General features: G+C 34.7%; 1 pseudogene; it reads left to right on the forward strand.

Annotated features, from left to right (window-relative positions):
- The first annotated feature begins 488 nt into the window (after positions 1–488).
- LOC106733317 (histone deacetylase complex subunit SAP18 pseudogene) lies at positions 489–1,323 on the forward strand (annotated as a pseudogene).
- Positions 1,324–18,489: the final 17,166 nt, after the last annotated feature.

Consider the following 18,489-nt stretch of genomic DNA (forward strand, 5'->3'; position numbering starts at 1 on the left):
AATTTGGATTATTAGATGTTTTGTTGGTGAACTGTTTTGGTTCTTTATACATTCAGATTATTAACCTATTATCAGAAGCATAGTTTGCAAATATTTTTCCCATTCTGTGAATCATCTGTTAATTTATTGTGTGTTCTAGCAGTGATATAATCCTGCTTGTCTATTCTGTAGCTAGCTCATTTGGCTTCTTCAAAGTCAATTTAAGGTTTTGACATTTTGCGACCAACTAGCTAATGTTCTATTATTTTTCATAACTATTTTTAAGGTAAAATTTGTATCTGGTAAAATGCACAAATATTATTTATCCAAATATCATGAGTTTTTGCAAACATGAGCTATATCCTTATTAATGGTCAAAATTGTCAAGTTTCAGACATCAATCTCAGGTTTCTACTTTGAACTATGAATTATTTTTAATATCTATTTTAAAAATGCCAATTGTAAGGACCCATATGCCAAGAGACTTTAATTTAAAAGAAATTTTCTCGATGGCGGGTGAGCCTCAGGCTCCTTGGCAGAGTTTTTTTTTTTTTTTTGGAGAGATTTTCACTGTAGTGCGTGTGCCCTCGCCAGACAGACAGAGAGAGACATAGAGACAGAAAGTGAGAAATCACCCCCCAGGGGGGATGGTCACGCCGCAATCCCTTCTCCTCCATTCTCCTCTCGGGATCTTGGGCACGCACATGCGCCCGGCGTGAGTTTTAAGCCACCGGGTCCGGGACATGAACCGCCGTCGACTACGTGGGAGTCCAGCGACATAGCCATTACGCTAACTGCTGGTTCCCTCCTTGGCAGAGTTTTTGAGCTCACGCTCGCTGAAGGGGTTGGAAGTCAAGGCGAACTCTAGCGGGGCAGTAGGAGAAAAATGGCGGTGGAGTCTCGTTACCCAGGAGAAAATTAAGAAGGAACCGGGAAAGCCGATAGACTCGAAGAAGACATGCCCTCTCTTGCTGTGGTTTTTCACCATCAAAAACGGTTGCCCCTACCGAATGGACGAGTTTTCCCGTGGAAACGTACTGTCCAGCGAGCTGCAGATCTACACTTGGATGGATGCAACCTCGAAAGAATTGACTAGTTTAGTAAAAGAAGTCTACACAGAAGCTAGAAAAAAAAGGCACACTCTTCAATTTTGCAAGTGTTTTTACAGACCTTAAAAGACCCGGCTATCGCGTTAAGATTGGCAGCACCATGTCCGTCAGAAAGGGGACTGATGATTTCATGACCCTGCAGTCGCAAAAGTTCCAAATACGAGATTATTTGGACATAGTCATTACCCCTCCAAATTGGGCACCACCTCCTTCAGGGCACGTGAGACCCTATTAAATTCTATTTACTATTTCTTCAATTTATTTATCAGTCAGTTATGTAAAATAAATTTGCATACTCTTCCCCCTCATTATTGCCATTAAGCCTTTAAATTCTCAACAAATTATAATGCATCTATTTAGGAATTAGATTTGGATGTGTTGTGATATGAATATTAATTAAATGTCTGTATGTTTCAAGCCCTTTTGTAAAATATAAAGAAAAGTACTCTTAGAATACTGTGTAAAACTATATTGTTAAATATATGTGTACAATAAAGAAAATAAATAAAATTTTAAAATTACAAAAAATAATTTCCTCAATGCTTTGTGGCATAAACTAGCCATTTACTGTGCTCACATATCCTGTTCTTAGCAACTTGTACAGTGTTCACCAGTCTCTACTCTTAGATGTCCAGAGCCTCTCACGGAAGGCTTAAAGTCTAAGAGCTGGGGGAACCCGCAGTTAGCTAATGGCTATGTTGCTGGACTCCCACGTAGTTGACTGTGGTTCGCGTCCCGGACCCGGTGGCTTAAAACTCACGCCGGGCACGTGTGCGTGCTCGCCCAAGATCCCGAGAGGAGAATGGAGGAGAAGAGATTGCGGCGTGACCATCCCCCCTGGGGGGTGATTTCTCGCTTTCTATCTCTCTGTCTCTCTGTCTGTCTGGCGAGCACACGCGCCCTATAGCAAAAAAACCTCTCCAAAAAAAAAAAAGTCTAAGAGCTGGAATTATCTCTAGACACCTTCACTCACATGTCTGGTAGTTGAATATGTCCATTTTGTGGCCTCAGTTTTCTTCTGTGTGCATCTCTCTATATGGTCTCTCCTTAGACGCAATTAGGGTATTTTTTTTTTTAACAGAATTGTGATTAGTTTCCAATGGTAAGTATCCCTAAACAGAGAGATCTAGACAGAGCTACAATATATTGCTTTTATGACCTACCCTTAGAATTACAAAACATATTTTCTCCTATATTCTATTGGTAAGAGCAGTCACTAGCTTCTGCTTAAATTCAAAGAAAACTTAAGACTATGTGTCCTCAGAAGAGGTATTGGAGTTATATTGAAAGAGGATGTTAAATGGATGTTGTTATGTTACAGTCACTTAGAAATATACTGTCACACACAAGTGAAATTGGAGGACAGAATATGTTGCTTTATTTATTAATAATGAGACTACGCAGATTATGGAAAATTATGAGACACTGCCATAGTGCATTACCCTATGAATTTATCTTCTCCATTTTTTCTAGGCAGACTGACAACAATAATTATCATGTTGCTATTACAGAAATAGTTATCTTTTAAAGATACATCTTTCTAAATATCCTTTTCATCTTATAATTTATTATGAAGATCAGATTCCACTAGTACTATGGTAATAAAATTTATTAGATCCATTCATGTTCATTTTTTTCATCATCAAATATTTTCAAGAATACTGACATAGGACATGATTAAAAAAAAAAACCTACAGACATGGATAAGAATAAATGCCACTGGTACATAAGGAAGATAATCTTGCATTTACTATTTAATTTCCACCATGTTGATTTGTATGATGTAAAAAAACACATATTATCTGGTCAAGTGGAGTGTGTATTATATACATGTTCTGAAATTATAGTTTGGAGCAAAAATTTTTTTTACAGATAGCTGTGGCTTGATGGTTAGGGGAGCCAAATGCCACACGGCCAACAGCACAGTTCAAATCCTGGACCTGATGTATATGTGTGCCCAGCATCCTAAAAGAATAAGAAGGAGGAGAGATTTGTTCATGACCACACTACTTTGAGGGTTTCTCTCTCTAAATCCCTCTTTCTATCTTTCTCTGGCAAGCACATGCACCCTCTGGCAACTAATAATAATAATAATAATAATAAGAAGAAGAAGAAGTAATTTCATACCCCTATGTTGAAAACGTGAAACATAATTTCAACTTTAACATCATCTAAATTTTAAGATGTTAATGTTCAAAATCACGTACAATGTTAAACTTGTACAAAGTGAAAAACTACTAATTACGTGAAAGGTAATGATATTCATCATATAGTACCATTTTTCAGTACATCAATTGCCATATTCAAGAGATTAAACTCACTTACGGTGTTGTAAAGAACTGTGTGGAATCAATTATGCATTAAATTATATTTTACTCTCTATTGCAATTTTTAAAATCTCTCTAACAAAAACACAAATAATATCACACCAATAAAATCTATGATTCATTTGAAAGAAAATTATGCTTTATTTGATGGTTATAACTGCTAGCTTAAAAATCACTTGATGAAATAATTTTGTACATTATTTTCAAAAGTAAGCTCTATTGGAATTTAAGCATACTTAATTTTGAGAACAAGCGTGTGAAAGAAAAATGGCTTTTAAATAAGTCAGAGTGCAATAAAATTCTTTAAATTAATAGATTCAGCTCTTGGAGAACTTACATTCTAAAATACAATCAAACCACTCATTCATTTTATTCTAACATGCTTTTATAGAAATTCAACTTTTCAATGATATATTCTAATATACAAAAATTTTCATATTGAAGAGAAGTTAATCTCAGAAAGAGTAGAACGGAAATATATATATGTATATATATATATATATATATACATATATATATTATTAAACAAATAATGTATTAGATACCAATTCTTAATTAGAAGAGCCAAATAGTGTTCATTTAAAGTTTTTTATGTTTTCATATTAATTTTTAAAATAAATAGTAGTACTTTTCTGAAGCAGTTAATATCTTTCTGAGTATAGCCCTGAAAGCTTGTTTATCTTGCTGATTTCTTAGAGTATAAATGAATGGGTTTAATAAAGGAGCAACTGAAGTATTGAGCACAGCAACTCCTTTGCTTAAAGTAATTCTTTCATTTGCTGATGGCTTTATGTAGGTAAATATACAACGACTGTAAGTCATGGAGACAACAATCCTGTGAGAAGAGCAGGTGGAAAAACTTTTGGAAGTTTTAGAATAGTCCTGATGATGTAAGAATAAAAAAGGACTATTAATAACAGTGTGACAATGAGTGCCATTACAGCTAAGGAAATGCAATTAGTTCCAGTTCAGAACAGCAAAGTTGCAAAAGAGAAGAAATATCACAAATAAAGCGATCAATTACATTTGAACCACAGAAATGCAGATTAAGGCCCAAATTAGTGGAGGGAAAATGACCAGGAATCCAGTTATCCAAGAACTCAGTACAAGCTGGTGGCAAAATTTGGTACTCCTTATAAATGTATAATGCAAAGGTTTACAGATGACAACATAGCGGTCATAAGACTTAGCAACCAGAAGGAAAAATTCTGTAACCATTAATAATACATAAAAAAAAAAAAACCCTGAGATACACAACTGTGATAGGAAAGTCTTTTCTCCGATTACAATGGTGATGAGGAATTTGGGAATACAACAGAAGTGAATGAAATTTCCAGGAAAGAGAGATTTCAGAGAAAAAAAATGCATTGGAGTCTTGAGATGGGAATACAGCAAAGTGAGGGCAGTGATAGTTAAGTTGCCTGTCTGTATCTGAGAATTATCTCAGAAAATAAACTCTATCTGTCCTGTTTTGTTATTCATTTTATTGGCAAAGTATGTAGGCAACAAAACAGTCAAAGTAAATGGGTATACAGCACACAAATAGAGACATAAATATATCGTTTATTGTCTCTACTGCCAACTTAGTCACCCACACACGCACAGACACACATGCACACACTCAAATACACATATCTCCTTCCCATCAATTTAGTGAAACTTGTCCTTTTGAAAACACAAAAATAGTCTTTGATATCCATCATATTACACTTTCATTTCTGTTTAATTTCTCTTTCTATGATGGGATTTGAAGTAGGTGACTAAAAGCACCAAAGGATTGTTTTGCATCCTTGGATAATACCCAAAATCAGAGCAGGAATTCTGCTGGAGGTTACAATAGGGAATGAAGAGTGGAAGACTGCAGGAGGAAAGAAGTAGGGTACTGGAGAACAATAGTCATGTGTTTCTCATTTTGAGCTATTGAAGATATTTCTAGAACAAACCAATGTAACAGGATAGGCTATTAGCATTTAGCAATAGATTTTTTTGTTTTTGAGCCTATATCAGTTATCTGTAATCTGTCGTGTCTAAGAAACTAAGTCCTGTCTCTTGTTGCATAGCTTCTAGCTGAGATAATTTTCTCAGTTAAAAAATGCTGTAGAAGCATGAAATAGAAAAGATGGAATATTTATAACATACTAAACCAATTAATAATGTAGAGTCAGAGGACATTGGCCATTATTTACATGTGACCAGTCAGATTAGAAGAACTTCTAAGAGAAATCTAGACATTTTTGGGTTTTGTGTCTCTCTATGGAACCCCTCTTTCATGTCTTGAAATGATATTCTCATTTCCTTATACTGACTGTTTTCTCTTGCATCTCATTGAGTTTTTCACTATGAATGTTTGGGATTCTTTTTCTGACATTTCTGTGAATTACTTTGTGCTGTCCATTATTGGTGAGGGGCTATTGCATTCACCTGGGAGAGAGTTACCCCCCCCCCCCACCTTGTGTTCTCATGTTTCTTTGAACTTTGTGCTGTCCATTATTGGTGAGGGGCTATTGCATTCACCTGGGGGAGAGTTACCCCCCCACCTTGTGTTCTCATGTTTCTTTGATCTCTGTGCTGGCTTTTGGTTATCTGATGCAGTATTCACTTTTTCTATTTAATGAAATAGATTCTGTAGTATTAGCAAAGAGAATTTCACCCTTAGTTCCCAGGTGTGTTCCTATTACAGTGCTGCATTTCCCAGATCAGAACATATGAAGGTAACTTCAGAAGGTTGGTTCCTCTACCAAATTTTCAGCTTTTTTTTTTCTTTTTAGAGAGATTATTTTTATAGGGCACATGAGCTCACCAGAGAGACAGGTACCTGGCGTGAATTTTAAGCCACCAAGTCTAGGACTTGAACCTTGGTCGATTACATGGGAGTCTGGCAATGTAACCATTTTGCCATCTGCTTGTCTCCAAACTTTCAACTCTTGATGAGCTGGGAACAAACTAAGGAGTTATAACTTAGTAAGAGGATCAAGTCAGGTGCTGCCCAACACTCCCAGTTGGCAGGTTGAGCTTAGGCAGCAGGGGGCGTGGTGCGTAGGGAGGGGACACACTTGGGTTTTAAAATGAAGAATGGCATTAATGGATTATGCAAAACAGTAGTTGTAGATTAGTGAGTACCGAAGCCAGTTTTTAAAATGTTTCAGCAAGTAGCAAACTTAGTAATGACAGGTAAAAGGGTCAAGAAGTGGATACTAGAAAGAGATTAAACAAATCTGTCATCCAGAAGACTAGGAGAATGTGTGACTTGAAAGTTTTATTTAAATAGAATAGCCTTTGAGGTACAGTGAGTGGATATATTAATCTCAACTACACTAAGTCAACTGGACAAGTGCCAAATGTTTCCTCAGACTATGATAGGTTGATTGCACAAAAAAAGATTTTGTGCATTAAACATTAGTAAAAGGTGTAGAAATAAAAAAATATTATGGAATATTCAAAAATCAGATTAAATGGCCAAACTCTAGTTTGTTTCTCTCCCTTAATATTTTTATATGCCAGAGGGTACATGGGAGTCCAGCGACATAGCCATTACGCTAACTCCTGGTCCCCTATTCCTCTTCTTTATGGACAGTTCAGAGAATCTGTATCTGCTTCAGACAAGTTTGATCCTGTGCAGTTTTTCCTCTTGCCCCTTGTCTTTCAGTTACTGTTGGTCTTATTCAGCTTCTAGAAACAATTATTTACTAATTAGCCTTCAACTGAACATGAGTCCCATTAATTGCTCTCCACTCTCCTCTCTATAAGGGGTATTTATACTATAAAACTCTGATCCCTATTTTGAGTTCATACATTTTATGGCTCTCTTATATACACAAAAACATTAAAGTAAAGTGTATACATTTTCTCTTGTTAAATTTTCTTTTATTAGTGATTTTCAATGAGCCTCAAAAGAAGAGGGAATTCTTTGCCCTTAAATAGGCAAGACTGACATTCCTGACATTCAATTTCTTGAAACATTGTAGAAAATAACAAAAACTAAAACTAAAAACTTTATTGAAAGTAAAATAATGATAATTAGAACTTAAGCAGGGTAGGAGAAAAAAGGGAATCTGAAGATACAAAATTACAGTTTTATAGAGGAATAATTTCGGATGTTCTGTAGACCATAGAGTGATGATAGTAAACAAAAATCAGAAGAGCTAAGAGAGGATTTTAAATGTTCACAATAAAAACTAATGATAAATCTTTCAGATGATGGATTTGCTAATTTTTCTGATTTGATTATTGTGTATTATTTTCATGCTAAATATCAGACTGTATCCATATGCATGTAAGTTATTATGGGTGAATAAAAAACAAACTTAAAAAAATGTTTAATTTTCAAAAAACTGAACATGTGGTCATAGGACTAGTATTTAAAAATAAAAAATATTTACATTTTGTTTTTTTATCTAGTGTCCATACAGATATAATCAAATTTTAAGTAAAAACATGTTTGGTATGTAAATATTTCTGATAAAGATGCCATTTATTAAATCTATAAAGTGACTCCATATTAAATCATTACTTACCTTCAAGGGAGATAACAAACAGGTGTCTGTGTGTGTGTGTGTGGTTTATTTACATTTTCAGAATTCAGTACAACTTGATAGCTTGTTTATTGTTTCCGTATAATCCTTACATGCTTTCCAGTGGATTGTAAACTTGCTCTCAATATTTCATTCTTTCTTGCTTTCATTTATAGACTAGGCAGAAATCAACCATAAGAAATGAAAAATCATACATCTCTGAAAGAATTCATTCTTATGGGATTAACGTATGATCAAAATCTAAACATTTTTATTTTTATATTCCTATTTATAGCATATATACTGAGTAAACTGGAAACCTAACAATTATTACTCTCACCCTGATAGATTCCTGCATTTTCATGTATGTCAAAATGTCAGCTAAAGAAGGAATGGCTTTGGAAATCAGCAGTTAGCGTAATGGCTATGTAGCTGGACTCCCACGTAGTCGACCACGGTTCGCGTCCTGGACCCGGTGGCTTAGAACTCACACTGGGCGCGTGTGCGTGCGTGCCCAAGATCCCGAGAGGAGAATGGAGGAGAAGGGATTGCGGCATGACCATCCCCCCTGGGGGGTGATTTCTCGCTTTCTGTCTCTATGTCTCTCTCTGTCTGTCTGGCAAGTGCATGTGCCCTATAGCAAAAACCCCTCCAAAAAAAAAAAAAAAAAAAGAAGGAATGGCTTTATGGCTTTCACCAAGTGCACAGCAGAGCAGTGCTCAACGCACTTATGGCCACAATGCTAAATCTTTTTATTTCCTGAGTAACTTGCAGGTAAAACAATCTTTTAAGAACTTGTTGAAAAAATATTTCTTGAATAAAATTTAATCATAAAGAAATTCATAGTCTCAGGTCTAAATGGAACTTTTCTACGACTCAACACTAATATTATTCCACTTTTTCTTCCATTTCTAAATTCAGCTTCTTTTCCCCTCAGGTTTTATTCTCTATTTATACCATTTTGAATTCAGTTATCCTTATATATTTTGAAGTGTAGAAAAATTCCTGAGCATGAATAGTTGATGTCACATAAATGAGGGTGACATATAACAAGAATGCCAGAATTTAGTTTAACCATTGAGGAAACTTCTCTCTGGGCACCAAGCAAAACCTGGGGGAAAGACATCATCACATTTTTCTGAAAAATGATCTATCCAGTACATAAGTGTGAGAAGTGTTAAAATATGCTCTTTCATGAGGTAAATTTTTCCACCTCTAGTATACGTCTATTTTTCCTTGTATCTCCTATAGTTTTATAGTATAAATGCTGAACTATACTTCTTGGGGCATAGGTGTTATTGCTCCTTTGGTAATTTTATTTTTTAATATAACAATTCTCACTTAATGCCTTTTTGGCCTAAATACCAAAATTACTACAAGTGTGCTTGTGATCTCTGTAAGTCCCCAATACCTTCACTGCAAAGCATCGTTAATGAACTATGCTGATGTTTGTTCTGTAGCTCATTGTTTCTGTTAACTTGCTGAGTCGAAGTTGGAAATTATCTGAGCATCCCTTGGAAAATCTTATTTTTCTTTGGTTTCATGAAATTCAATTTTCTCTCTTTCAATTCTTTCTTGCTATTTATAATCTTGTGTTTTCTGTTTCTTACATAGTTTCAAAATCTTGGTACAGTGATGATATCCTAAAATGCTTTCCATCATTGATCGTCTTTCTTACTTTAAAAAAAGTATATTTGTTTTTATACATAGGAGGGTGTGGGAGTTAGTATGTCTATACAGTCCACATTTTGACATAAATCTTTCCTACAAGGAGCTTTTAATATGTCTCTACAGTTAAAAGAGTGAAATTTAGTTTTGTACTTATGCATTTCTTCTCCATAAACTACTGTATGAACACATAAATCATTTAATTTACTATCGGAATTCTTTATCTTAATAGTCATTTGAATTTGTAGTTCTTGGATTGTCTTTTCATTTAAAAAATCAAGTTCTTAAAACAGGCATTTATAGAAACAAGGTTACATTTAATCAAAGTCAGGCTAAAATTAACCTGTTCAATCTGAAAATTTTAATGTTTAAAGTATAAACTAGTCATTTGATATTTGCATGTATACATCTCAGTGAAATGATTTATTAAATCTGCTGGTCCAAAGTGCTTTACTAGGTTAATAATTAATTCTGTTAGCACTGGCAAATACACTGAATTCTTTTAGGCACCAGAGAACTCAATGTCCCCGCTGTTCAAGAATTATATTTTACTTCTTTGCTCTATAACCATTTTTTTTTCAGTTGGTACTTTAGAGAGTCTATGTAAATGTGAATTTGCTTTGCATCTGTTGATGTGGCTGATTCAAGCACATGGGCAAATGGGAGAAGTGTGATGATAAATGTTTAAAACACAATTTTTGAAAAAAAAGTATTTTAAAATTTATAATATAATTTACGAATAATATTAAAATATACAATAAAATTGTATTTTAAATGTCATTTAGCCATGCCCCATGTGTTGCATGGAAGTTAAGGAGGCTGGATACCACATGGCCGATGCAAGGTAGAGTCCTTGATCTGGCAGCTTGAAAAACATGGTGGCTATCTGTGCTTATGTGTCCAAAACCCTGAGGAGAGAATTGAACAGAGGAATTGCTGCATGTCCTTTTCCCTGGGGGATGTTTCTCATTTTCCCTCACTCTATCTCTCAGTGTCTCTCTCTGGTGAGTGCAAATGCTTCACAGAAAAGTTTTAAAAGATAGTAAAGCCATTTAACCTATGAATTTTCACAAAATATTTTTCATTGATTTTTTGAAGCTCATCTTTATATGTAACCTATTCTTTGCAATTCAACCATATTTTGACAAATGGAGTTGTATTTCAATCTGCTCACTTTTTTTCTTATAAATTTATTTCATTAAGGGTAAAGACCAGCAGATAACATAATGGTTATGTCACTGGACTCCCACGTAGTTGATTGCATTTGAGGCCTGAACCTGGTGGCCTAAAACTCAGGCCAGGCACATGTGTGTGCATGCCCAAAATCCCTAGAGGAGAATGGGAAAGAAGGAATTGCGGCATGGCCATCCCCCGTGGGGGATGATTTCTTGCTATCTGTCTCTCTATCTCTCTGGCGACAGCAAGTGCCCTATAGCAAAAATCTCTTTAAAAATATTGGTATATATCCAAGGATATCAGACCGTTATGGAAATTCTTTTTTTAAGTTTTTTTCTTTTTCCTTTTTTTTTTTTTTTTTTTTGTTATAGGGCATGTAGCCTCACTGAGACAGAGACAGAGAAAGAAAAAGTGAAAAATTACCGCCTGAGGGGATGGTGATGCCCCAATCCATTCTCCTCTTGGGGTTTTGGAAACACACACAAGCACCTGTTTAATTTTCAAACCTCCAGGTCTGGAACTTGAACTGCATCAGCCATGTGGGAGTTCAGCAGTTAACCACCATGCCAAATGCTTGCAACCCTTAAAGAAATTCTGTTGGATGTATAAAATGGGAGGATATATACATTTCCTTCTTGTGAGCATGGTATATGATCTCTAGGGATTTTCTTTACTATCCACATAATGTATATATGGTTACAAATACAAGGAAAAGGGGGCAAAACATGACACCAAGACTTTTGAAAACCCTTTAAGTTTATACTAGTTAAAAGCCACTAGAAAATGGCATTGACTAACTCAATTATGTTTTTAAGGTAAAAAGCACTGGAGAATTGTTATCTCAGGAATGTAATTTTTCTATATAGGAATGTATGTTATGTTTTATACAAAAAATTCAATTATGTAGATATTAAGTAATGATCAATTTAGACCACATTTATGACTTGATTATTCACAAATATGAATAGAAGAAAAAATTTTAATTGCCAGAAGGTTATCTCAGGAATGTAATTTTTCTACATAATAATGCATGTTTATGCTTAATACAAATAATATCAATTATGTAAGATATAAGTAATGATAAATTTAAGCCACAATTATGGCTTAATTAGTCACAACTATGAATAGAGTAAAAATTTTTAATGGCCAGAAGGTGCATGTGTTCCCCAAAAAGAAACAGAAGGAGGAAGAGAGAGGGAGAAAGCACTCCTAATGGGGCGGGATCACTCCACAATCCACAATCCCTTCTTCCATAGTCTATCAGGATTTTAGGCACAACGCACCCATGCTTAGGGAGTTTTTCAAATTGCCAGGGCCACGAGTTAAACCATGAACAATCAAGTGGGATTTGTCTTCCTTAACCACGAGGCTATGGTGCTAGCTCCTAGATGGAAAATTTAAACTATCATATTTTTGTAGTGTCAAGAAATAATTTTCTCTGTTAGAACATGAATATCTGGGCATGTGTAGGACTATACAATATTTTGTATTTGTGTCTTGCTCTTCCTTATAATAGTTTGAAATATAAGAAATATCAGAAAAATATATAATACACTTTATGTATTTAGTTTTAAACAATGTGAATTTTACACAAGGTGAATATCAATACCCATCATAAAAAAGCAAATGTCAAAAAAAGAAAAAAGGATGTCTATGTCCACAAAGAGAAGAGGTCATGAAAAGTGGAAATATCTTCTCGTAGAAATCCTGTAAGAAAAATTTTCGACGAATACAGATCAGCAAATCCTGTGGAAATGTTATTCTATTTAAAAAATATTGAAGCCTCTGAAGAATATGGAACCAAGTGAGAATTTACAGATTCAAAAAAACTGTCTGGACATTAACATATTTTAAAGAAGGATGTTAGGTGACAGCACATCTAGGCTATTATGGCAAATAGCTAAACCTGAACAAATAGGTAAACCTATCTGATATGACAGCAAGAGTAATATCAACAGCAGAATTTTTTTAAAAAATTGGCTCATCCAAACAAATCTTGAATGTTACACTATTCTCATTGATCATGAAGTATCAATACTCATAAAATATCCTTACGTGAAGTCATGCTACATCAACATGGAAGTAGGTTTAATAAGAACATTTACAGGCCAGAAGATGGCATGGAGATTAAGGCTCTGTATCACTCATGGCCTACTCCATAGTTTGAGTCCCAGACCGGGAGGCTTCAAAGACATATCAGTGTGTGTGAGTGCTTGCCCAAAATCCAAGGAGAAGAGATTGTGGCATGGCCATCCTCCCTGGGGGTGATTTCTCACTTTCTCTCTCTCTTTGATTCTCTCTTTCTCTCTCTCTACATCTGGTGAGTGCACACATTCTATAACAAAACAACAAAAACAACAACAACAAAAATCAGTTTACCAAAATACACTTAGTATTGAAGAACTACTTTGTATAATAGAGAATAGACCTAGGTAGTCAGTAAATAAAAATTATATTCAGGTAGAGTATTTTTGCTATTCTTAAGATTTGATTCTGGGGAGTAGTTGGTGTGGTGGCTAAGGCACTGGATCCTACAAGACTGACTGCAGTTCAATCCTGGACTTGATAACTGGAGAATCATGCCAGGTGTGTGTATGTCCAAAATCTGGAGAGGAGAGTGAAGGAGAAGGGATTGTTGTGTATCTTTGTGTATCTATCCCCCTTGGTGGGTGATTTCTCACTTTCTCTCTTTCTGTCTAACTCTTGTTATAGAGAGCACATGTGCCCTATGGAAAAAACTTCAAAAACAAACAAATGAATAAATAAATAAATAGATTATCTGTGTTTTTGCCAGGTTAAATATTTTCCCAGTAGGGTAATGGGTTCTTTGAATTCTCTTTATTTTCTGTACTCAGAATGTAAGTTTTTAATTTTGAAGTTCAATGTAATTATATTTTTTCTTTATTAATAGTTAATCAGTGAGCCTACAATCATAGATTAAAGTATTATTTTCAGATGTATAATTTTTAGAGATTCACTTATATATGACCCTTAATTTGAATTTTAATAAAAATGAAAGAAGAAACAAGAAAATGGAAGAAAGCAAAAAACAAAATTAGTTAAAGATTACAAGGCATTAGATACTGTTCAAAAGTCTGGGATTCTGTGGTTGATTTTGATATGAGAGTAATATTTTCTCCAGAAGGACTGAAGCTGTAAGGCTTTATCTGGTCTTTGCCACTGTCTGATGATCGGAGATAATTTTCTGCTGTTATAACTTCGACTCCACAAATGCTCCCCAGTATCAAAGCAATGAATAGGTTTTAGTTTTGATTAGCATGCTAGAACATGGACCACATGATTTGGCACCTCCACTTCATTGAAGCCTAGAATCCGTTATTCTAATGACTGAACTCACATAAAACTAAGCAATACCCAGTGTTGGGTCATATATTTATCTATTCTCCTAAATCCACAAATGTATTTAGTTTAAGAAATCAGTAACACTTTGCTAAATTATTCAACTAAAAATGCATGGTCTTTTCCAATCTCAGCTCTACCCAAAAAATGACGGTCATCCTTCTTTGTTCTATTAAATCTAGGATTAGTGTTTCTTTAGGACCAAATTGCATTCCAATCTCATAATTTATGTTTTCTCATTAAAATTTACTAGAAAATTCATTCTGGGAAAATTAATTTGTATGTGATAAAGATGTACAGTGATTAAATGTAAAAAAAAATAAAGGAAAAACAAGCAAATAAAAACAAAACTAAAACAATAAGACCTTATTGTTTAATTCAAAGTGGATAAATATAGAAGATTCAATGTCAAGTGAAGTGGGGAAACCTTGAAAGACACACACTATAGGAACCAGCAGATGACCTAATGTTTATGTCGCTGGACTCCCACATAATCGACTGCTGATTAAGTCCGGTACCCAGAGGTTTAAAACTCACGCTAGACTCGTGTGTGTGCCCAAAATCACAAGAAGAGAGTGGAGGCGAAGGGATTGCATGGCATCCTCCCTGAGAGATGACTTCTCGCTTTCTGTCTTTTTCTCTCTCTTGGCGAGAGCACGTACCCTATAGTAAAAATCCCTCCAAAAAAAAAAAAAAAAAAAAGAAAGAAAAAAAAGAAAGAAAGATACACACTGTTAAAAAGATAAACAATGTGTAACATCTGTCTGCCCTCTATCACAGAAGATATGATAGTACAGAGTGTAAATGTAGACACCAGAGGGAGGGCAGGTAGAGAGTGGGTGATAGAGCATGGGTATGAAGTACAAAGGGAAGAAACATTTAAAAGATAAAAAAAGTTCTTTGTTGAAAAATAAAATGCTATATATCATGATGGATCTTTATGTAAAATGTGAAATTAATCTGATATATCATGATGGATCTTTATGTAAAATGTGAAATTAATCTGGAAATTTTTTTTAAATCTAAAAAAACCCCAAAATTTACTAGAAAGTCAGAGTGAGTCTCTCTTTATTTAAAACAATACTCAGAAGAATAATTTGAAAACCACAAAAGCAAGGAATCTTTATTTCATTGGGTTTTCCCTTTGATTTATGTGAAATAGCCTCATACTATAGGTAGAATTCAAAATATATTCCACCAATATCTAATGACTCCCAAGGGAACCAAATTAGTGTTTCTGAAAATGTGTTGCAGATGCATTTGTTTTTGTCTCCTAGGAGGTACCTATTATGTTTCCCACAAAAACAAACTCCTCTAACATTACATCCAAAAATACATAAAATGTTTCTGTTTCCTTTGGAGAAAGGCTTTTGAAAAACCTAAAAGCAACAAACAATGTCAGAAAAATGAAACATATGACAATTAAATTTCAGAAAAAAAGGGAAGGATCTGGTTGAATTTTCTTATCCTAATAGATTAAGTGTTGGTAGAGAAATAGGTTTATGACAAGGGGTGATTTAGACAATATGTTTAAATTTTAATAATTAAGTACCTGTACAAAAGTAAATCAGTTTGATAATAAGGTATAAAAATGAAGGAAACCTTTATATCTAAAACATTATGTTTCTCATTACAGATAACAGGAAAAATATTTATTAATATGTTTAAACTATGACTTGCCTCCATCAAGGATAAACATAAATGTGAGTATATTTCTTCTTTATCCACATTGCTGTTTCTAAATCATAGAACTCTTTTTTTTAAGAATTATTTGTTTATTTCATTTGTTATTATTATCTTTTAATTTGACAAGACAGAGACAGAGAGAGAGAGAAAGGAAAAGCAAGAAAGCAAGCTGCCAAGTCCAGGACCCAAACTGATGTAGGTCATGTGGGAATCCAGCACCTTTAACCACCACCTCACTTGCCAGTCCCAAATCATAGAACTCTTTAACAAATAATCTTTCTGGAATGCCGCATGTAGTCATTTTGTTGATTATTGCATCATGTTCTTAGCTGAAATTTGAAAAATTACCATAGCCAAGAAATGTACTACTTCAAGAAGCTATTAGGCACTGTTCCTAGCTGACTCTCAGGTGGTATGATTGCAGTCAGGTAAGACACAGGATGCCCTACACCATTCCGTTGCCATGTGCACACTCCTGATGCCTCACTCTCTCATTCTGTTTTCAGATCAGACTACCCTCATGGATCTCTCAAGAACCACCAGGCTGGTTTCTTTTTGTCTAATGCTGATAGCAATAGATCATGCTGAGCAATCCAGGTAAATATCTTCAGAGTGTTTACTATCTGCCTCTTTGGGATTATAAAATTTTCATTCCCTGTAGTTCCTGTTTTGTCAACACTCTCCGTTACGGCTGTCTCTTTTGCTCAGGACTGATTGATTCAGATAAACCAATATCTAAATGCAGAGCTGAATACAGCTCATAGAGCTGACACAAATCTCTAAATCTTGAGGTCGGAACCAATTAGTTTTGTGTATGCATTATTCAATCACTAATTAACTCTTTCATCAAATAACATTGAATCTGAAGCCCTGTTAAACATTGAAAATGGTATAACAGAAGGTAATTGTGGATACTACTCTATCTGCATTTACCACCTATGTGACCTTGTGCAAGTGACATATTCCACCTATATGTCAATTGCTTAATCTGAAACATATGTCATTTTATGGACTCTATCAGGAAGATTGTTGGATGTAGGGTAAAGGCTATATAAAATAGATTTATTTCCCCTAAAACAGGAAGAAGAGGAAGGAAAAAAATATCATTGAATTTTTTGCTATATTGCTGTTATTTTTGTTATTTTCTCTGTAAGATATTCCTTTTCTTTATCACTGCCTTGAAAAACAAGAAAGTTATCAGAGTATTCTTTTTCAAAGCACAGTTGGATAAATATTGTCATTCAATAACTTTCTGAAATATTTTATTTATCTCACTGGGAATACAATCTGATTTCTTACATTATTTATATGATTGACTATTTTTGAGAAGTCCAGTTGAAAATTTTATGTTATGGCCTTGTTAATTAGTAATGATTTGTGTTATTATTAATGGCTTGTCAAATACATTGTGTTTGTGTCATTGTCAGTCAGAGAGGAGCTAATAGGGTCAAATTTCTGTGAAGATAAGAAGCATGGATTTCAAAGAACTTCCCATACATTCCATATTTTCTGTTAAATTTTTTGCTATGAGTAAAAATAAAGGATCATTGGACCAGCAGTTAGCGTAATGGCTATGTTGCTGGACTCCCATGTAGTCAACATGGTTCACATCCCGGACCCGGTGGCTTAAAACTCATGCCGGGCGCATGTGTGTGCGTGCCCAAGATCCCGAGAGGAGAACGGAAGAGAAGGGATTGCGGCGTGGCCATCCCCTCTGGGGGCGGGGGGGGATTTCTCGTTTCTGTCTCTCTCTCTCTGTCTGTCTGGCGAGTGCACACACCCTATAGCAAAAACCTCTTCAAAAAAAACAATCAAGGATCATTTCAGAAAAGACTGAATTACATTTTCCAATGACAGCATTTATATATATGGCTATTAAATTTTTCAAAATTACTATGTATCTTGATAACTCATTTAAACTTTTCCAAGAACAATGAAGTAAGCTAAGCATTTATCATTATTGCCTACTTTTATAATTGAAAGAAAAAGACACAAAAAAAAACCCTGTGTGTCAGCTAAATTATCAAAAATATGTAGCAAGGAATTACAAAGGGTGAGATTAAAATGTTTTTAAAAGTAATAAGATGCAAGGGGCCAGGAGGTGATGCCGTGGAGAACGTGATACTCTGCAGGGCAATTCCACATAGGAAAGTTTATGGATCAAGGACATACACCTCTCTTAGTGCCCTGTGCACTCACTTGCCCATGAGCCAAAGCTGGTTGAAGACTTGGGAGGTGAACCACAGATTTGAGACCCTATTGGGTTTCCCTTTCTTTCTTTCCCTCTTTTTGTCTCTCATGGAAGAAATAAATACATAAACTTTTTCAAACAAGTAATAAAACACCTGTCAATCTTATTCATACTAAAAAAAATAATTTAACCTGGCAATTCTGGTTATAGGTATTCTGCCAAATGAATTAATCCACTAGAATTTTTAAAATGAAGAATAAGAGCGTTATAAATATATTTGAAATCATATTATAAACTGAAAAAACTCTTCTTTTTATCTGCAGACTATCAGAATTCTGAGCTTAGCCATGCCAAATAAGACATCAATTAGAGAATTCATTCTTCTGGGACTTACAGACGACCCACAGTTACAAGTTGTGATTTTCACCTTTATGTTAATCACATACTTACTGAGTGTAAGTGGAAACATGACTATCATTGTC

The sequence above is a fragment of the Tupaia chinensis genome, unplaced genomic scaffold (genome assembly GCF_000334495.1).
Source record: "Tupaia chinensis unplaced genomic scaffold, TupChi_1.0 Scaffold143422_1, whole genome shotgun sequence".
Classification (NCBI taxonomy): Eukaryota; Metazoa; Chordata; class Mammalia; order Scandentia; family Tupaiidae; genus Tupaia; species Tupaia belangeri.